This window comes from Piliocolobus tephrosceles, chromosome 14 (genome assembly GCF_002776525.5).
Source record: "Piliocolobus tephrosceles isolate RC106 chromosome 14, ASM277652v3, whole genome shotgun sequence".
Lineage (NCBI taxonomy): Eukaryota > Metazoa > Chordata > Mammalia > Primates > Cercopithecidae > Piliocolobus > Piliocolobus tephrosceles.
Window position 1 is genome coordinate 60,935,082 of NC_045447.1, and position 21,902 is coordinate 60,956,983.

Consider the following 21,902-nt stretch of genomic DNA (forward strand, 5'->3'; position numbering starts at 1 on the left):
GGAACCTTACAAATAATCTTCTAGCTATTTTGAAATATATGGCAAATTATAACTGTAGTCACCCTACTGTATTATCGAACACTAGAATTTATTTCTTCTATCCAACTGTATTTTTGTATCCATTAACCAGCTTGATTAGTCCCCCCAACTCCCACAATGGACCATTTTTGACTGTAGAGTACCATATGAAGGCTCTTGTCCAACTGAGAAAATAGTATCTGATATAAAAAAGAAGTGTAATTCTAAAAGCCTTTTAGTAAAGTAATATAAATAGCAAATCTTACTCCTGAGAATAAAATGTAGTAACACTGCTTTTTCTAAAATTCTTGTAAAAAAAATTGTTAATGAAGGGATTGATATAGCTTACTTTTATATCTGATTATTTTATGGCTTACAGTGCACAATTTTAAAGATTTTGTGCAATCTTGCAGGAAATTCCAGGACTGGGTAATGTATCATGAAATATTTATGAAGCATTGGTAGTATGTGCAGCATTTCATAAAAAAAGGTAGTCCCATAGAGGACTCAAAAATTGCTGAAAAGGATGTGGATTTGGCCCTTTCACAAAGCTTGCAGAGGAAGGTGATCTCAGGGGCAGCCATGTATCTGCAACTTAAATCAGTTATGTTAACCAGGGAGGAACTTGTTATTTTAATTTTGGAAAATATTTTCTTCACATTGATGGAAATTTCCTTAACCTTAGATTTTATTTTCTTAGAGTCTCTGTTACAAATTAAGAGGAAGGAAAAAAAAATTGAGGACTTGGTTTGATATTACATGTTTTAAGAAGAATTCTTATTTTTAATTTAAATAAAATTGACTTCATAAATTCTGATTAAGGAATAAAGAGACAAAGAACAGCCTTTAACAGATACTTGCTGATGACTTATCTTTAGCAGAATCCAGATAGAAATGCCAAGAAAAAAAAAAAGAAAAACTTTCCCTTTAAGATTGAATTTTTATTGTAGATGTCATGTACTTTTCATGTTAAGCTATGTTATGCTCCTTAAAAATGGCCTTTTTTGATATCAGAATTAATGTTTAATTGTTCATAAATACTTTTCACCTTATAAAATGAGTACAAATGGGTATATGTGATATTTCAGATATTGTTAAATTAGAGTACAACTTCATATTCAAATTACAGCAGTAAATATTATCTATTCGACCTTATAGTCTGATGATGGATCCGTTCAGAGTAACATGTTCTAATTCTGTTCTGTAGTGGGCAGTTTTAAACATCATTCCCTCCATCGCTATTAAAATATTTATTACTGACCTTCAAGTGATTTATAGTTTATTTGGAAAGATGACATGGGATGGGTGGTGGAGAGGCGGAAATAGCTACCCTTAGATGAAGAGACCAATAAAACAAGTGATGTAGGATGTGAGGGGTGGGAGAGGCACTTTGGGAGCGGGTAGCCGAGGAAGGCTTTAGGATGGAGAAGTAATGAGGAAAGTGAAGCTGGAGTCAGACTGCCTGGTTTCAGATGCTGGCTCTGCCACTTTTTAACTGTGGGAGCATATGCAAACCATTTTATCTTTCTGTAAAGTAGGGATAACAATACCTTATTCTTAAGGTTGGTGTGAGGATTAGGTGGGAGAGGAGCACAGGCCCTGGAGGAAAAGGGTGTGTTGGAGTTGAGTGAGCCTGCCTCTGCTGCAGGGCGTGGCTGTCAGAGAGACATGGAACACATCATGTCCACCCGAGCACTTGAGCCTGCCAGGAGGTCGTGCCAGAAGCTTGCTGGAGGCAAGTTGCAGAGGGACCCTTACATGTCTCAGAATGTGAACTCACCAGCAAAGAGCTATGGATGGATTTTGAGCTGATAGTAAAACAGAGAAAACAGTCTTCTCCCCTCCCAAAAAAGCCTTAAAAGAGTAAAATTTCTTTTCTTCTTCTTTTTTAAAATACAGAGATGAGATGTAACTATGTTGCCTAGGTTAGTCTCAAACTCCTGGGCTCAAGCAGTCTTCCTGCCTCGGTCTCCTGAAGTGCTGGTGTGAGCCACTGTGCCTGGCTCCCTTCCCTTCCCCTGCCCTCCCCTCCCCTCTCCTCCCCTCCCCTCCCCTCCCCTCCCCTCCCCCCCTCCCCTCCCCGCCCCTCTCCTCTCCTCTCCTCTCCTCTCCCCTTCCTCTCCTTTCTTTTTTTCCTTCTTTCCTTCTTGCTTCTTCAGAAATGCCCATTATCTGAATTAGGTTGACTTTAAATCTGTTAATGTTTTGGTTTTTCTGAGTGGATTTGTAGTTTGCTAATACTTCATTAAATATATTTTATCTCCATTCCATTCTTGTCCTTTTTATTAACTTGATTCAACAAATGATTAAGTCATGATTTACTATGAGAAGTGGCAGAGTATTGAGGTTCCAAGTGCAGATGGTGGAGCCAGACTATCTTGGTTCAAACCCCAGCCTTTCCACTCCCTAGCTGTGTCATGTTGAACCATTTCACAGTGAAGTTTCTGCTTCTGTGTATCTCAGTGTTCTCGTCAGTAAAATGGAGATAGAACCTGACTCACAGAGTTATTGAGGGGATTGAATCAGTATTAAATATGCAGGTGGAACAATGCCTACATCCACAGTAAGGCATAGGTAGATGTTACTAAATAAGCATAAAGGTCTGTGTTCTAGGCAATGAAACCTGAGGAAGCATACTTGCCTGAACACTTGAGTCTGAGTGGGGGATCCTGCCAGAAGCTCTGTGGAGCTGGTACTCTAGAGAAGAGAGTTATGTTTGTTTACTCACTTGCAGGTAATACAAAATGCCCTGCAAAGAATTAACTCAGGGGGATATAATCTGGTGTTTGGGGGGCTTAATTAAATTTGGTTGATAAGAATGGTCTGCAAAAACTTCATGTGCTCTTTATACTTTGGGAGGCTCTCTGCCCTTTCTGGGATGTCTACATTTGAGTCCAGCCTTTGTTAGGCTTTGTGAGTTCAGACTGACATTAACAAACACTAAGGTTAAGTTGCTATTCAGTTTAGAACTTTGTAAGTATTCAATGACTCTGGGGATTAAAGACAAACTCCCTGCATAGCATACCCTACTATTCTGTTTTTTTTTTTTTTTTTTTTTTTTGTCTTTACCATCTTGTTCAAAGAAACTTTGAAGTTTCTCTGGTTGTTTCTCTAAAAGGAAAGAACAGTATTTCTAAATGACTGTCAAGTTAGCCACTAAGCAAAATATATCCTTATGTTTTAAATACCTAGACAATCCAAAACCCCGTCTTTCTAATGTTAACAAATTGGGTTTGTAATGTAAAAAATCAGTTAAGTTTCTCCCAGTACTGGTCAATAACTTAACTTTTAGAAACTACCCATTATGCAGTAACTATTTTTAAAAATCACAAGCTTTTCCCATAACAGTCCAATTTCTCTTTCAAGTATGATGCATTTCAAGTCTTCTCCAAATAAGAAAATCTACATACCATTGGTGAACAACAGCTCCAAATGAAGAGCAGAGTCAATTGAATACTTTGTTCTTTTATCTTGCTTCAAATGGGAGGGCAGCGAGTAATATTAGGGGAAGAACATGCAATGACTGGGATTACAGTCCTGGATTTAATTACTTATAAGCCTTGTGAACTTGTTCAGGTCATTTAACATCTCTAGACTTTCAAAAATCAGTGATCCTCAGGCAGGGAGGTTCCCACCATCTATAGTGGTGTTTTTCCAGGTCCAGACAACTTCCATGTCAGGGCCCTGAAGGTGTCTGCAGAGGTCTTCTCTAGCCTCAGCTGGCGACCTCCAGAGAAGTCAGGGAAAAGGGGACATGGGGCACAGACCTGAAGGTGGACAGATGTTTTCCTGACTTCTCCAGAATTGAATGGCTAGTTGGTAGTATGTGTCTTTCTCGGACCTCATGGCTCTTGGGATATCTTATCTGTTTTCTTCTGGGCACTCTGACTGCCTCTGCATGTTGGCTGTCTGTGGTTGCCCCAGCCCTAGCATCATACCGCTTCTCATTTCAGAGAACTGAAGAGTTTAATGTGCTGTTTCCAAATTCCAAAGAAAAAGAGCACCTGGTTGGGTCCAGCCTGTAACAGGTGGCTCTTCTGGCATCAGGCTGTCTCCTATGGTCTAATAAGCTGAGCACCAGGAGGAGTGGGGTTACATAGAACAAACTGGGCAGCTAGAGGAGAGCTGTTTTAGGTTATAAGGATGTAGATAGGAAGAAAATAATGAAGAGGAAACAATTGGCCTTCCAAAGATTCTTGCCAAGATATCCTTGTGGATAAAGTTAGTGAAAGATGGGTTGGATGATAGTATCAGGCTAGGTGGATTCCCAGGTCATTGAACAAGCAGGCCAAAAGAGTGTCAACAGATTGCTTTTTACCTGCTTAGAACAATATCATCATTAATGATACTGGAATAATATCCCCATGCCCTAGAACTCTCTTGTTAGCTTTGTCTTATTCATTTTTAATCAAAACGTGGATGAAGACACAGAAGACACCCTTATCAAATGTGCTGAGGACACAAAATGAGAAGAATATAGAAAGCATAATAGATAATGAAGATTCAAACTTATATTGGTTAGGCCCAGTGGCTCACGCCTGTAATCCTGGCACTTGGGGAGGCTAAGGTGGGCAAATCACTTGAGCCTGGGAATTCAAGACCAGCCTGGGCCACATGGTGAAACCCTGTTTCTACAACAAATACAACAACAAAAAATTAGCTGGTTATGGTAGTGCGTGACTATAGTCCCAGGTACTGCGGATGCTGAGGTGGGAGGATGGCTTGAGCCTTGGAGGCGGAGGTTGCAGTGATGCAGTGAGCTGAGATCGCACCACTGAATCCCAGTCTAGGAAACAGGGCAAGACCCTGTCTCAAAAAAAAAAAAAAAAAAGAAAATTATTTTGACAGACTGAAATGCTGGGCCCCAAACAAGCTGGAACTTAGCAAGAGTAAGCATGAAGTTTGACATTTGGGATGAAAAATCAATTACACATAGTCATAATGGAAGTGGTTTATCTTGGCCTTTTCAGTTTGTGAAAAGGTCTTGGGGCTTTACTTAGCTACAGTTTTATGTGATCTGATGGTATGATGTGCCTGTGAATAAGCATTAACTTAGTTTCACGCTAAATGGAGCTAGAGTGTCCAGGTTAGCAGATGTAATTACTTCACTGGACTTTTGCCTTGTCAGACCACAACTGAAAGATGCTTTTCCATGTGGACACTTTTTTTTTTTTTTTTGGTATACCTGCTGGTGACCAGGATGGCCAGGTTATGGGGAATGCATTCTGAAAGTGAGAAAACTTGAACTTGACAACAGCAGGAGATGGATGGATAAAAACCTAGTATTCCAATGCTGTAGTCTACAGAAGAGGGCTTTTACTTGTTCTGGATTGTTCAGAATGTGGAACCAAGACCCATGTGGTTTTGGGATCAATACTAATAAAGAATTTTGTAGCAGTTAGAACCATAAGAAATTGAATTGGTCTACTTTTTCTTTCTTTTTTCTTTTGAGACAGTGTCTCACTGTCACCATGGCTGGAGTGCAGTGGTGCTGTCTGGGCTCACTGCAACTTCTGCCTCCAGGGTTCAAGTGATTGCTCCTGCCTCACTCTCTCGAGGAGCTGGGATTACAGGCATGCACCACCATGCTTGGGTAATTTTTGTATTTTTTGTAGAGGTGGGGTTTCGCCATTTTGGCTAGGCTGGTCTTGAACTCCTGACCTCAAGCTAAACACCTGCCTCAGTCTCCCAAAGTGCTGGGATTACAGGTGTGAGCGAACTATGTCTGGCCAAAATAGAATTTTTCTGACCCTTGAGCTGGGTGTGTGTCTGTCTGTGAGATGCTATGGAAAGGGCTCTGGCATTGGACAGGAGGTTTGACAAAATTATCTCTAGGGTCACTTTCAACACTAGAAACCCAGATTTCTGGAAAGACAGAAGAGCCTTTTTTTTTTTTTTGTCATTAATGTCTCAGCAAAGAAGATTATTTTAATGTGATTATTGGACTTGAAAGGCTCCTACAGAGAACTATGGGTACATGTGATAGAAAGAATAAGCTGAGATCCATATGCACCCAAAAAAAAACAAGAAAATTAAGAGACTTCTTAAGGCATCTATATTTAACATGTAAAGCACATAACCAGACTTTAGCATCCTGTCTCTAACCACTGCTCCTACTGAATCTGCCTTTTTACCTGGTGCCTCTGCTTTCCTGAGAGCCGTTGGATAACTTTTGGGTAGTGTATTAAAAAGCTTCATCTGTTGCTTCCACAACTTCCCTGATTATGTATGCATGTAGCAGTTCACGTTAAGGAGGCTTTTGTGGGCTAGGCTGGGACTTTAGCCATGACGTGAAGCAATACGTTGTGAGAAATGTATTTCAGGCTTCCAACAGCCGTGTATTGACTTTTGAAACATGTTCCGTTGCAAAGCTGGAATGACCCATGTTGCTCTCTTATGATGTCCCACTTCACACTCATCTTGGAGCCTTTCCTAAACTGGGTTCTGGTCTTGGAAGCCTTCTTTGCACCTTCCTGCCAACCATGGCAGTTCCTGAAATTCTGACACTTACATGAATCAAGCCTTCCTGTTTCTCTTCCACTGCTCTATCTAGAAGTGAATTTTAAGAGGCTTTTCTTCCCCAAAAAGAATTTGAAGAATCATAAATAACTTTACATGATGCAGTACAATAAAAAGGGAAAACATGGAGAATAGTTCCGTGGTTTTTTTTTTTTTTTTTTTTTTTGAGATGGAGTCTTGCTGTGTCACCCAGGCTGGAGTGTAGTGGTGCAATCTCGGCTCACTGCAAGCTCCGCTTCCCGGGTTCACACCATTCTCCTGCCTCAGCCTACCCAGTAGCTGGGACTATGGGCGCCAGCCACCAGGTGTGGATATTTTTAAATGATGGACTAGGAAAAGCTCCTGGAATGGTTATATTATTCAAGATTCTTGGTTGAAGTAACTGAAATGGACACTGGCTTGTTTAAGAAGAAGGCTGTGGGGCAGTTTGCAGAAGTGTGGAGAGGCAAGGTTGGAATATGGACAGGTACAGGAGAGGCCAGGAGACCAGAGCCACAGCCCAAATCACTCTGCAGAGACTGGTGAGGCGGCTGCTGAGGGCTGCTCTGGCGCAGCATGCTGTATCTGCAACGGCTGTCACTGGCCATGTCCTGGCGCTGCCAGTGTCCCTGTCTGTAGAATGAATTCTTCACTGTCACCCCAGTTTTTTAAAAAAAATTCTATTTTCATCTTTTATTTTAGATTCTGTGAGCATGTGTGCAGGTTTGTTATGAAGGTATATTGTGTGATGCTGAGGTTTGGGGTACGGTTGAACCTGTCACTCAGGAAGTTAGCAGAGTACCCAATAGGTAGTTTTTCAATTCTTGTCCCTCCGCTTGTATTCTCCAGTGTCACTCCAGATTTTTTGGCATCAGTTGGCCTTTTTTTTTTTCTTTTTCTTTTCTTTCTCTTTCTCTTTTCTTTCTGCCTTTGCCTTTTGCCTTTGCCTTGTGACAGGGTCTCACTGTGTTGCCCAGGCTGGTCTCAAACTCCTGGGCTCAAGCAATCTACCCATCTCTGCCTCCTAAAGTGCTGAGAGTACAGGCATGAGCCACCTTGCCAGGTCCTATTGGTCTACATTAAAGTTGCAGAGGGGAGCTTCTTACTGGCCAGGCCTTGGTCACATGCTCAGGTCTCACAGAAGAAGGGTGGGGGGTGGGAGGGGTGCCTCACTTCTTGGTTTCTGTAGTGGCAGGTGAGCGCTGCCTGCCACAAGATGAATGTGGTGGGAATTCATCAAATGAAAGGCACCTCAAAAAATGTTAGGTAGCTTAAAAAAAAACAGTCAGATGTTAGGTAGCTAAAAGAAAATGGCTGGCTAAAAAGAATGTTTGTTTACATTTCTGTGTTCATTTATGAAAAGGCTCAACTTAGGCTACAGCATGGTTTCTAATCTGTGGCCCGTCCTGTGCATTGTAGGGTGTTAAGCAGTATCCTTGGCCACTACCCACTGGATACTAGTGACACCTACCCCACTTTTGACCATCAAAAATGTGTCTGCATGTTGCCACATGTTTCCTGGGGTCAAAATTGACCTCAGTTTTGAGAACCCCAGTTGAGAATCACTGGGCTAGAAGCATTCTCAAACTGTGGGTTATGCTTTTATTTATTTTTTGAGATGGAGTCTTGCTCCCTCGCCCGGGCTGGAGTACAGGAGCACAATCTCGGCTCACTGCAACCTCCACCATCTGGGTTCAAGTGATTCTTCTGCCACAGCCTCCCGAGCAGCTGGGACTGCGGGCATGCACCACCACGCCCAGCTAATTTCTTTTTCTTTTTTTTTTTTTTGAGACAGAGTCTTGCTCCGTCACCCAGGCTGGAGTGCAGTAGCACGATCTTGGCTCTCTGCAAGCTCCACTTCCTGGGTTCATGCCGTTCTCCTGCCTCAGCCTCCTGAGTAGCTGGGACTACAGGCGCCCGCCACCATGCCTGGCTAATTTTTTTGTATTTTTAGTAGGGACGGGGTTTCACCATGTTAGCCAGGATGGTCTCTTATCTCCTGACCTCGTGGTCCGCCCACCTCGGCCTCCCAAAGTGCTGAGATTACAGGCATGAGCCACCACGCCTGGCTGGGTTATGCTTTCATAGCCTTGCATTAATGGCTTTATCACAGGAATGGATATTATATTATTGTCCTTGGAGAGTGACAAGGCTTTTCTCATGATGGTCCCCTTCCCCTGCATGTGAATGTCTGAATCTTTAGTGTTCTCAGCCTTCACTGTACCTGAGAATCAACTGGAGAACTGTTTGAAGGAGGCCAATTTCTGGTCCCTACTTCATAGATTTTAATTCTGTGGGTCTGAGGCCCAGGAATCTGCAAGTTTTAACAACCTTGGTGACTCAGATGCAGGTGGGTGATGGACCACACTTTAAAAAACACATGGCTACTTCATTGAGTGTCAACCCCCAAAACAAAAAGATGCGTGTTTTTTTTTTTTTTTTTTTTTTTTTAAAGTGATGTGTCTGGGCGCCATGGCTCATATCTGTAATCCCAGCAACTTGGGAGGCTGAGGCAGAAGGATCTTTTGAGGCCAGGAATTTGAGACTAGCACCATAGTGATACTCAGTCTCTTAAAAACACACAAACAAACAAATAAATAAGTAAATAAATGGGCCGGGTGCAATGGCTCACGCCTGTAATCCCCAACTCTTTGGGAGGCAGAAGTGGGTGGATCACTCGAGGTTAGACGTTCAAGAGTAGCCTTGCCAACGTGGTGAAACTCTGTCTCTACTAAACATACAAAAATTAGCTGGGCGTGGTGGTGCACACATGTAATCTCAGCTACTTGGGAAGCCGAGGCACTAGAATAACTTGAACCCGGGAGGCAGAGCTTGCAGTAAGCAGGTATCACGACACTGCACTCCAGCCTGGGTGACAGAATGAGACTCTGTCTCAAAAACAAAAAGCAAAAAAACAAAAATAATTAGCCAGGCATGGTGGTGCACACTTTTAGTCCCAGTTACTTGGAGGCTGTGGAATGAGGATTGTTGGAACCCAGGAGCTTGAGGCTACAGTAAGCCGTGATCTGCCATTGTACTCCAGGTTGGTTGACATAGGAAGGAATACAGTTTTAAGACTTCCAAATCTTTCTAGTCATCGATTAAAAAGAAGCAAGGTAAAGATGCTGTCTGTTCTTAGGCTTTTTTGGAAGGGGTTGTGTGGAACCAGCTTTGACATGTGGCACCAGCACTCATTGCCCTTCATCATCATCAGCAGGAAGTACTCTCTCTTGTTTTGAGCTCTGATTTGCCTTACATCTTTCTCAGGAAAGGACCTTTTACTCTCCATCCGCTTAAGAATTCGAGAAGCCTCTCAGGGAGGTTTGTATGCTTTCCCGATGTCCCAGGTCTCTTCAGTGGTCTTGTTTACGGTCTTGACTTTCTAACCCCAGGAGAAAGAGGGAACACTGACCCTCAGCGGCACTGGCTTTATTTTTCATGTAGAGCCTCTATGATTGGATATTGTCCAACATTCTGGTTGTTCCCCAGGATTGGAGGAGACAACAGGTAGGTAATACCTGTGACAAAGCTGTGGACCTCCTGAGCCTCTAAGTCCCTCTCGGAGGAAGTCTTAAATCTATGAAAGAAGATCCCATCCACTGACAAAGTATCTTGTAGTTCTGAAGTATGTTTGGTGGCTTCTTTGAGCTACTCGTTGCTATTTTCATTCCTGCTCTATCTGGGGCTAGTCAATGATACTTCTAACAGCAATTTTTCTTTCTTTTTTATTTTTTTTGAGACGGAGTCTCGCTCTGTCACCCAGGCTGGGGTGCAGTGGCGGGATCTCGGCTCACTGCAAGCTCCGCCTCCCGGGTTTATGCCATTCTCCTGCCTCAGCCTCCTGAGTAGCTGGGACTACAGGCGCCCGCCACCTCGCCCGGCTAGTTTTTTGTATTTTTTTAGTAGAGACGGGGTTTCACCATGTTAGCCAGGATGGTCTCAATCTCCTGACCTTGTGATCCGCCTGTCTCGGCCTCCCAAAGTGCTGGAATTACAGGCTTGAGCCACCGTGCCCGGCCTCTAACAGCAATTTTTCTAAAACTCTGATCAGGTAATTTTGCCAATTTATTTTTATTTTAAAAATTTAATTAAGTTTTGTTTTTTGTTTTTTTTTTTTTTGAAACAGAGTTTTGCTCTATTGCCCAGGCTGGAGTGCAGTGGCGTGATCTCGTCTCACTGCAACCCTGCCCCCTAGTTTCAAGGGATTCTTGTGCCTCAGCCTTCTGAGTAGCTGGGATTACAGGTGCCCACCACCATGCCTGGCTAAGTTTTTGTGTTTTTAGTAGAGATGGGGTTTCACCACATTGACTAGGCTGATCTTGTACTCCTGGCCTCAAGTGATCTGCCTGCCTCAGCCTCCCAAAGTGCTGCAATTACAGGTGTGAGCCACTGTACCCAGTGATTTTGCCAATTTAAAGCCTTTGATAGTTCTCCATTGATTATAGAACAAAGTCTACCCTTAAGCCCCTAGTCTACCTTCCCTGTCTTTCCCCACCATGCTGCCTGTGTTCCAGGCTCAACTCTCTGTATACTAACTTTACTCACACCTTGTTATTAACTATACTGACAACCTGTATTTCAGACTCACCAGACTCTATTACAGACTACCATGCCCAGCTCATGAACTGGGTGCCTGCTAAATATTTTTTCTAAAAAGTGGATATTGGTTGGTAACATGTAAAATCTCATGAGTTTTAAATATCTGGGCTGGGCACGGTGCCTCATGCCTGTAATCCTAACACTTTGGGAGGCCAAGGCGGTTGGATCACCTGAGGTCAGGAGTTCGAGACCAGCCTGGCCAACATGGTGAAAACCCATCTCCACTAAAAATACAAAAATTAGTTAGGCGTGGTGGCTCATGCCTGTAATTCCAGCTACTCAGGAGGCTGAGGCAGGAGAATTGCTTGAACCTGGGAGGAAGAGGTTGCAATGAACAGAAATTGTACAACTGCACTGCAGACTGGGTGACAGAGCCAGACTCTGTCTCAAAAATAAATAAAATAAATAAATAAAATTAAATAAAATATAAAATCCATACTTCTAGTTTCTTCTGAAAAATCAAAAGACATGACAGCATTGTGACTGCATTCCTAAATGGTAATGGTCAGCTCTTGCCCCGAGACAGGATGTGTTCTATCTATAGCCATCATGGAAAAAGATAGGGGGAAATACTGTGAAATTTTACCTTCCTATTTCCCACAAGAGGGCAATCTAATCTCTAAGAAAGTAAAAGGGACTGGCATTGCACAATCTGCTATTATAGCTTGACTTGTTACCCGCCCAGTGGTGAAGATCTTTAGGCACCCACCTGCATTTTGTGTGCTGACTTGGCATGCCTTATGCCTTGTACTGGTCTTTCACAAATTCTTTTCTTTTGGTGTGGTTCTCCTCCAGGATCTATCTGGAAGGCCAGGTTGATGAAAGGCATGCAAGAGGTGCCTGTGTGTAGCGTCTGGAGCCACCTTCAGCCTAGGTGGAGGTTGTGGAAGGTTGGCAGAGGCCTGATGAGGCAGGGTTGTTTCTAGAGAAAAGCGTGACCTGTAGAAACAACCTCACAGCCTAGCATTACTTGATGGTGCTTTTTGTTGGTGCAGAATCTTGATTTTTGTGAATACCCTGAGAGAGCAGCCCCTGAACTCCGCAGTGCCTCCCTTAATATTGCCCTGGCTAATACAGACTGCTGTGTAAACTGAAATGCCAATTTATTTAGAATGAGACAGATTTACTGAGGGTGTCTAGAAACTCATTTTTGCTGGTCACAGTGTACTTTCTGTTTAGAAAAATTAAAAGTAGGAGCCAAAATATAATCACAAGTTGCTTGTCCGAGTTCTAAGAAAGAGGAATGCTGCCATTTGCACGTTTGAGGTCCTGCCGTGGTGTTCTGATGTATCCTTCTGAGATTAGGGACTGGATGGGTTGAGCCCCTCTGCCAGGCCTCCTTATCCAGACAGTGCTTGTAGGTACCTCGGTAGAGTTGCCCACATAACTCTGTGCCCACCGTCCCCCATATGGTTCGTGCCACATTTACATATCTTTAGATATACCAATACCACAGAGCTGATTACATTCACATGTAGCATTTTTCACTCCAGGTCCTATTTATGCTTATCTATTACAAATTATTTTAATAATTCAGGCCTAAGGATTTGGGGAGGATTAGGGGTGAGGATCCTTAGCACTCTAACTGCTCCTAAAGAGATGGCAGAGGTTTCAGAAAATAAAACTAGCTCTTAACCCCCAGATGGTAAGTAGGTATAAATGAATGAAAAAGGCTCTAAATCTTATTTTCTCTGTTTTTTTTTTCCTCTTTGTTTGCCTTTGGTCAAAACAAAACAAACATCTCTTTGCCTCATCTTTTTTCCTCTCTCGTTAAAAAAAAATATATCCTTGCTGGGCGTGGTGGTTCACGCCTGTAATCCCAGCACTTTGGGAGGCTGAGGTGGGCGGATCATGAGGTCAAGAGATCGAGACCATCCTGGCCAACATGGAGAAACCCCATCTCTACTAAAAATACAAAAATTATCTGGGTGTGGTGGCATGTGCCTATAGTCCCAGCTACTCGGGAGGCTGAGGCAGGAGAATTGCTTGAACCCGGGAGGCAGAGGTTGCAGTGACCCAAGATAGTGCCACTGCATTCTAGCCTAGTGACAGAGCGAGACTCCATCTCAAAAAAAATAAAAAATAAATCTCTTCTTCATACTGGTAAAATTGAAATGGTTTAGTAAGAACATGGAAATTTGAGAAAAAAGAGGAGGGAGGAAGAAAGAGCTGAAGTGGTTCATAGGTGGCATACTTAGATTTTGAGTTACTTAAAAACTGGCTTTGGTTGTTAAAAGTGGTAAATTTTTTTATCGGTTTGGGTTGAATAACATAGCCATATTCCCTTAGGTAAAACTAATACTGAATCTGTGTATCTATCTATCTGAATCCTAGTTTGGACCCTAGTTTCCACCAATTTGCCTATAGTTAGGATGTTGACTTAGCCTTGGGCCCTACAATTTAGGGCTTAGCTCTGGGCACACAAGGAACTTAGATGCTTATAAGAACTTTGGATAAGTTTTATTCATGCACTCAGTTTAGTGGGCAATCTGCATGTGCACCGGGCGTGTCTCCTTCAGCTATGTTTTGTTTAAGTCATCTATGGCCTTCGGGTTCTCAGTACAAGGGATGAAGCAGGTCATGAGAGTTTAGTGACACTGTGGGATTGTGCCCATTCTTGCCTTCCTCATTAGAAAGTGGCAGTGGGCTCAAATGCCTCAGCAGGTAGTTTGATAGGATTTGGAGAAATAGGACAGTTAGAAAAAGAATTATTTGATACTGAAGTTCAGTCACGCATGTATTTAAAAGCTTTTTTAGTGCTCTGAACTTGGCTTAGGTTTAGGGTGCTATTAGGATAAGTAGAAGACTTAATTTTTACTTTTTTAGGGAGTTTAAAATCTATGCAACTGAAACATCTACATAAAACAATTGGAAAGCAATGCAGGATACTATAGTGTAGTGAAGAGGTTAGAGAAGACACTCTGGGGTTAGACAGATGTGAACTTTTTAAAACCTTTCTGGGCCTTAGTTCCCTGATACGTAAAATGGGGATATTGAAAAGATTGATTGTATGAGGTAATGTATGTCAAGTACTTAATATAGAGCCTGGCATATAGTTAAATGTTCAATATTTGGTTTTAATTATAGTAATTGGGTCTAACAAAAGCTTTCCTTTATGTGGTCCTGTTGAGAAAGGAAAATTTCCCCTCCTTACTGCCTATGGTAATTACATTGAAAGAAAATTTCCTAGAATACTGTTGTATACCTTCTTGATTTCTTTGAAAAGTTTACCTGCCTGTAATTGTCTTTTTTAACCCCTATTTTTAAAATAAGTTGCTTCTATTCTCGAGAGTCAGCTAGCCAAATAATGTATTTCTGTATAAAGGAGTAAAGAGTACAGAAGGGCCTGTACCAGGACTAATATGTAAAGGCTTTGGGAAAACTTCAGTGTTTTGGGTGGTCAGGATCTTTCTGCTCCTAACATTCTTGGCCAGGTTCTAAAAGACTATAGGGTTTTTTTTTTTTTTTTTTTTTCCTAGAAATACGGAACCTGGTTATATGGGGTATTTGTTTAGTAGGACAAGAAGTGTGTAAAGAAACCGCAAATAGCCCCTGGATTATCTTTTATTTCCCATCAGAAGGGAGCTTGATGGAAAGGCTGATTCAGAGGCATGCAGGAAATAATGGATTCCAGCCCTAAAAACATGGCCATGACCGTGTGCCAGGGCCACCCCTCTACTGCACGTGGCACTGGTTGCCTGAGGAGGTTTAGAACCTCCTGGGAAGGGTAAGGTGCAGATAAGTGAAAATAAACCTTACTAAGTCTCAACTTTTACATAAGGTTTTTTTGTTTGTTTGTTTCAAGATTAAAAATGTAGGCCTGGCAAAGTGGCTCACGCCTGAAATCCCAGCACTTTGGGAGGCCAAGGCTGGTGGATCTCTCTCTCTCTCTTTTTTTAAAATTATACTTTAAGTTCCAGGGTACATGTGCACAACGTGCAGGTTTGTTACATATGTATACTTGTGCCATGTTGGTGTGCTGCACCCATCAACTCGTCAGCACCCATCAACTCGTCATTTATATCAGTTATAACTCCCAATGCCATCCCTCCCCCCTCACCCCTCCCCATAATAGGCCCCAGTGTGTGATGTTCCCCTTCCCATGTCCAAGTGATCTCATTGTTCAATTCCCACCTATGAGTGAGAACATGCAGTGTTTGGTTTTCTGTTCTTGCGAAAGTTTGCTGAGAATGATGGTTTCCAGCTGCACCCATGGCCCTACAAAGGACACAAACTCATCCTTTTTTATGGCTGCATAGTATTCCATGGTGTATATGTGCCACATTTTCTTTATCCAGTCTGTCACTGATGAACATTTGGGTTGATTCCAAGTCTTTGCTATTGTGAATAGTGCCGCAATAAACATACATGTGCATGTGTCTTTAGAGCAGCATGATTTATAATCCTTTGGGTATATACCCAGTAATGGGATGGTTGGATCATATGGTATTTCTAGTTCTGGATCCTTGAAGAATCGCCATACTGTTTTCCACAATGGTTGAACTAGTTTACAATCCCACCAACAGTGTAAAAGTGTTCCTATTTCTCCACATCCTCTCCAGCACCTGTTGTTTCCTGACTTTTTAATGATTGCCATTCTAACTGGTGTGAGTTGGTATCTCATTGTGGTTTTGATTTGCATTTCTCTGATGGCCAGTGATGACGAGCATTTTTTCATGTGTCTGTTGGCTGCATGAATGTCTTCTTTTGAGAAATGTCTGTTCATATCCTTTGCCCACTTTTTGATGGGGTTGTTTGTTTTTTTCTCATAAATTTGCCTGAGTTCTTTGTAGGTTCTGGATATTAGCCCTTTGTCAGATGAGTAGATTGCAAAAATGTTCTCCCATTCTATAGGTTGCCTGTTCACTCTGATGGTAGTTTCTTTTGTTGTGCAGAAGCTCTTTAGTTTAATTAGATCCCATTTGTCAATTTTGGCTTTTGTTGCCGTTGCTTTTGGTGTTTTAGACATGAAGTCCTTGCCCATGCCTATGTCCTGAATGGTATTACCTAGGTTTTCTTCTAGGGTCTTTATGGTATTAGGTCTAACATTTAAGTCTCTAATCCATCTTGAATTAATTTTCGTATAAGGAGTAAGGAAAGGATCCAGTTTGAGCTTTCTGCTTATGGCTAGCCAATTTTCCCAGCACCATTTATTAAATAGGGAATCCTTTCCCCACTTCTTGTTTTCCTCAGATTTGTCAAAGATCAGATGGCTATAGATGTGTGGTATTATTTCTGAGGGCTCTGTTCTGTTCCATTGGTCTATATCTCTGTTTTGGTACCAGTACCATGCTGTTTTGGTTACTGTAGCCTTGTAGTATAGTTTGAAGTCAGGTAGCGTGATGCCTGGCTGTTGGATCTCTTGAGCCCAGAAGTTTGAGACCAGTCTGAGCAACATGGCGAAACCCCGTCTCTACAAAAAATACAAAAAAATTAGCCAGATGTGGTGGTATGCACCTGTAGTACCAGGTACTTGGGAGGCTGAGGTGGAAGGATCACTTGAGCCCAGGAGGTGGAGGTTGCAGTGAGCAGAGATGGTGCCCCTGCACTTTAGCCTGGGGGACAGAGCAAGACCTTGTCTCAAAAAAAATTCTTTAAAAGAAAACCCCAAAACTTTAATGGACTTCACCTCTTTTGAAGGTGAATATTCTTTTCGAGGTGATGGAAATTGCATGAGTAAAGGAAAATCTGACTGGCTTTGGTAATGAAAGAGTGTAAGCATGTCAGGATTTCTCACAGCTGTTTTAGTAGGCAAAGTGCTTCCACGTAGGGAATAACACCACAAGAAATCTCCATTTTCCCTGATGCTTGTTCCGTTTCATTCTGTGTACTCCTTTCTGCACAGATTTAAATACCAAATTGCTTCTATTATTTCACAGTTTCCACTTGGGGTCTCGGGAGTTTGCACAGAGCCAAAAAAGCATCTGCAGCTTCCCCCTTTTTGCCACATCTTATAACTTGGGGGCTTCTTTTTGAGCTGTTTATGTCATCATGGCTATATCTCTGGGTATTCCTAGTTGAGTTTTTAGTTTCAACTGGAGCTGCAATCGCAGAAGTGGCGGGACTCCCCATGCTTAAAAATTAACCTCAGCTTGGAAAGTTTTCTGCTATGATGGTTGGGGTGACTTAGTTTTGAAACTCCTTTTTTACCTTTCTTAGCTCTACTGGGATGAAATTTTTTTAAAAAGTTTGGCAGATTTGGAAAACAATGTGAAGATTTTTTTTTTTACTCTAGAAATACAGAAAATAGTTTTAGCCCAATCTTGTTTGCGTAGTTTTTATTCCATGAACACAGGGAAGGAAAATTATAGGCAAGACAGATTTAATTCTGTCTGCTGTTGCTGTGTGGGGGTACTGATTAAAATAAATTATCTTTGTTTATTTGAAAGCAAACTAGACAATTTTGGAAATAATAATTTGCTGCATCTATGAATGAGTTTGGACTAAATTGACCCATCAATTAGCTGGATGATCAATTGCTTTCAATTTGGTGATTAATGAACTTCCAGTGCTGTGATCAGCTTTCCCCTCGCTGAGTTGCTAAGTTGCATGCATGCTGAAAAGAGCTCCCAGAGAACAGGTGTATTTGTCAGACACAGTTGCTCCTGGACCTGCCCTTCGAAAAAGTCCCCTGCAGTGACTGGGGGTCCCCTCCTTCTCCTTTCTGATTTGTCCTGTTTCTTATCCAGTGTCTGATCATAGTCGGACTGAGTGGGGTTAGTATGACAGCACATGCACACACTTTAAGGAGACCTCACAGACGTATCATAGAAGACTTTCTAGCTGGCACAGTTATTTGGGGATCCTTTTGCTAAAGAAAAAGAGAAAGATAAATATTGGGGTAGGTATCTAGCATTTTCTTCCATAATCACTCAACTCTTCAAATATGGCAAGCCTCTCTCCTCCCCTATTCACCCTCAATTTCTTACCATGGGCTTCAAAATAGCTTTCTGCTCCTTCCAGAAATCTTCATTTTGATTTGTGAAAGTAAAGGTCAGTTCAATCTGAGAATGGCCATACTGTTTGGATCTTTAAAAATAACAACGGAGTGTTAGCTCAAAGGGAAGTTCGGTGGAATTCCACATTTCAGTTTGTCCTATTCCAAGTCGATCATTTAGATCAGGAATCAGCAATCTTTTTCTATAAAGGACCAGGCAGGCTGGGCACGGTGGCTCAGGCCTGTAATCCCAGCACTTTGAGAGGCTAAAGTGGGCGGATCGCTTGAGCTTAGGAGTTCAAGATCACTAGCCTGGGCAACATGGTGAAACCCTGTCTTTACTAAAAATACAAAAATTAGCCAGGTGTGATGGCATGCACCTGTAGTCCCAGCTACTTGGGAGGCTGAGGTGAATGGATGGTTTAAGCCCAGGAGGTGGAAGCTACAGTGAGCTGAGACGGCGCCACTGCACTCCAGCTTGGATGACAGAGACCCTGTCTCAAAAAAAAAAAAAAAAAAAAAAAAAAAAGACCTGGTAGTAAATGTTTGAGGACTTGCAGACTGTTTCCTTTGTGTTGTAGCTACTCAAGTCTGTCTTTGTAGTATAAAAGTAGCCATAGACAATACATAAAAGAACAGACATGCTGTGTTCCAATGAAACTTAATTTATTACCTTGAAATGGAAATGACATACAATTTTCACGTGTCATGAAATATCCCTGTTAATTTTTCAACTATTTTAAAATGTAAAAATCATTCTTAGCTCATAAGCTATAGAAAAACAGGTAGCAAGCTGAATTTGGCTTGAAGGCCATAGTTTGTTGACTCCTGATTTTAGATGATGATTGTAGAAATGAGTCCTAAGAAAAGAAAGTAATATTTTGCTGTTCTAAACAGAAGTTGGTTACCTAGGGTAACACTCTGGAATGGCACAGAGGGAAGGAGAATCTGAACTTTTAAAAGAAGTGAGTCAGACTTAGTTTTCAGGACAAAGATTCTAAAGTGTTTAAAGATATATTACTAGATCCAAAAAAGTCTGTATTTTAAAAAGTTGAACTTTTTTGTTTTTTTAAATGTGATAAAAATGTAACTTAAAATTTAACATTTTAACCAGTTTATTTTTAAATTTTTTTTGAGATGGAGTTTTGCTCTTTGACCAGGCTGGAGTGCAGTGGCACGATCTCAGCTCACTGCAACCTCTGCCTCCCGGGTTCAAGCGATTCTCCTGCCTCAGCCTCCCGAGTAGCTGGGATTACAGGCGTGCACAACCACACTCAGTTAATTTCTGTATTTTTAGTAGAAATGGGGTTTCACCATGTTGGCCAGGGTGGTCTCAATCTCTTGACCTTGTGATCTACCTGCCTCGGCCTCCCAAAATGTTGGGATTACAGGCATGAGCCATAGTAACCGGTCTATATTTTTATTTTTGTTTTTGAGATGGAGTCTCGCTGTGTCACGCATGCTGGAGTGCAGTGGCGCAGTCTCCTCTCGCTGTATCCTCTGCCTCCCAGGTTCATGTGATTCTCCTGCATCAGCCTCCCGAGTAACTGGGATTATAGGTGCACGTTACCACACCTGGCTAATTTTTGTATCTTTAGTAGAGACAGGGTTTCACCATGTTGGCCAGGCTGGTCTTGAATGCCTGACCTCAAGTGATACTCTCGCCTCAGCCTCCCAAAGGGCTAGGATTATGGGCATGAGCCACCACACCTGGCCTCATTTTAACCAGTTCCAAAATGTACAATTCTGTGATATCAAAACATTGACAGTGTTGTGCAGCTGTTACCACTATTCGTTTCTAGAACTTTTTCATCATCCCAGACAAACTCTGTACCTGTTTAAACAAAAATAACTTCCCATTACCCCTCCCTCCCATCCTGCCCTGGTGTCCTTTATTGTACTTACTGTCTGTGAATTTGCCTATTGCAGGTACCTCATCAGTGGAGACATTACAATATTTGTTCTGTTGTGACTGACCTATTTCACTTATCTATTTGTCTTCAAGATTCACTCATGTTGTAGCCTACATCCAAATTTTATTTCTTTTTGAGACTGAATGATCTGTCGTTTGTGTTTACCACCACATTTTGTTTATCCGTTTAGCTGCTGGACATTTGAGTTGTTTCTGCTTTTGGCTATTGGAATAATGCTTCTGTGATTGGTCTACAAGTATCTGTTTCAGTTCCTGCTTTCAATTCTTTTGGATATATATACCTGAAAGTAGAGTTGGTGGATCATAGGGTAATTCTATGTTTAACTTTTTGAGAAACCATCATGCTGTTATGCACAGAGGCTACGCCATCTTACATTCCCACCAGCAACGCACTAGGATTCTAATTTTTCTACAGCCTTGCCAACACTTTCCCTTTCTTTTTAAAAATAATAACCATCCAAATGGGTGTGAAGTGGTATTTGATTGTGATTCTGATTTGCAGTTACCCTAATGACTAGCGATATTGAATATCTTTTCATGTCCTTTTTGCTGTTTGTATACCTCCTTTTGAGAGATGTCTACTTAAGGTGAGTTTTTTTGTTTATTTTTTGTTTTTGCCATTTTAAAATTGGTTTTGTTTTTCGTGGGTTATAGGAATTCTTACATATTCTGGATATTAATCCCTTATCAGATTTGCAAACTTTTTTCCAGTCTGTAGCTTACCTTTTCACTGTCTCGATAGTGTTGTTTACACAGAAGTTTCTAATTTCGATGAAGTCCAATTTGCTTTTTTTGGTTTTGTGCTTTTGATGTCATAGCCAAGAAATCATTGCCAAATCCAATGTCATGATTTTTCCTATGTTTTCTTCTCGACGTTTGTATGGTTTTAGTTCTTATGCTTAGGTCTTTGATCCATTTTGAGTCAGTTTTTGTACATGGTGTTAGGTAAGGGTCCCACTTCATTCTTTTGCATGTGGATATCCAACTTTTCCTGCATCATTTGTTAAAAAAAGGCTGTCCTTCCCACATTGAATAGTCTTGATACTTTTGTTGAAAATCACTTAACCATATATGTGAGGGTTTATTTCTGGGCTCTATTCTATACCACTGGTCTATATGTCTGTCTTTATGCTAGTATCATATTGTTTTGATTACGTAGCTTTGTAATCAGTTTTGAAATCAGGAAGTGTGGGTCTTTATACTTTGTCATTTTTTTTTCTCTAAGATTATTTCAGCTGTTTTGGGTCCCTTGAGATTCAATATGAACTTCAGAAAAGGATTTTCGGCCAAAAAGGCCACAGATTTTCATAGAGCTTGATTGAATCTGTAGATCGCTTTGGGTAATATTGTCATTTTAACAGTATTAAGACTTCCAATCCATCAACATGGGGTGTTTTTCCATTTATTTGTCATCTTTAATTTCTTTCAGCAATGTCTTGTAGTTTTTTGAATGTGAAAGTCTTTCGCTTCCTTGGTTAAATTTATTCCTAAGTGTTCTATTCTTTTTGACATTATTTTAAATGAAATTGTTTATTTTCAGATTGTCATTGTTAGTGTGCAGAAATTCACCTGACTTTAGTGTGTTGGTTTTGTACCCTACACCTCCTTCCTGGGTTCATTCATTAGTTCAAACAGTTTTTAGAATTTTTTTCCAAGTTAAATTTGCATTTGTCATTATTTTACTTTAAGTTCTAGTGTACATGTGCACAATGTGCAGATTTGTCACATAGATATACATGTGCAATGTTGGTTTGCTGCACCCATCAACTCGTTGTTTACATTAGGTATTTCTCCCAATGCTATCCTCCCCCTGCCCCCTACTCCATGACAGGCCCCAGGGTGTGATGTTCCCTGCCCTGTGTCCAAGTTTTCTCATTGTTCAACTCCCACTTATGAGTGAGAAGTTGCTGTGTTTGG

At 41.4% G+C, this 21,902-nt stretch overlaps 1 protein-coding gene across 1 annotated transcript in view; it reads left to right on the top strand.

Moving 5' to 3' along the window:
- The window catches only part of SAXO1 (stabilizer of axonemal microtubules 1), a 122,402-nt gene that overhangs the window by 23,078 nt on the left and 77,422 nt on the right, over window positions 1-21,902 (top strand). The window lies entirely within an intron of this gene.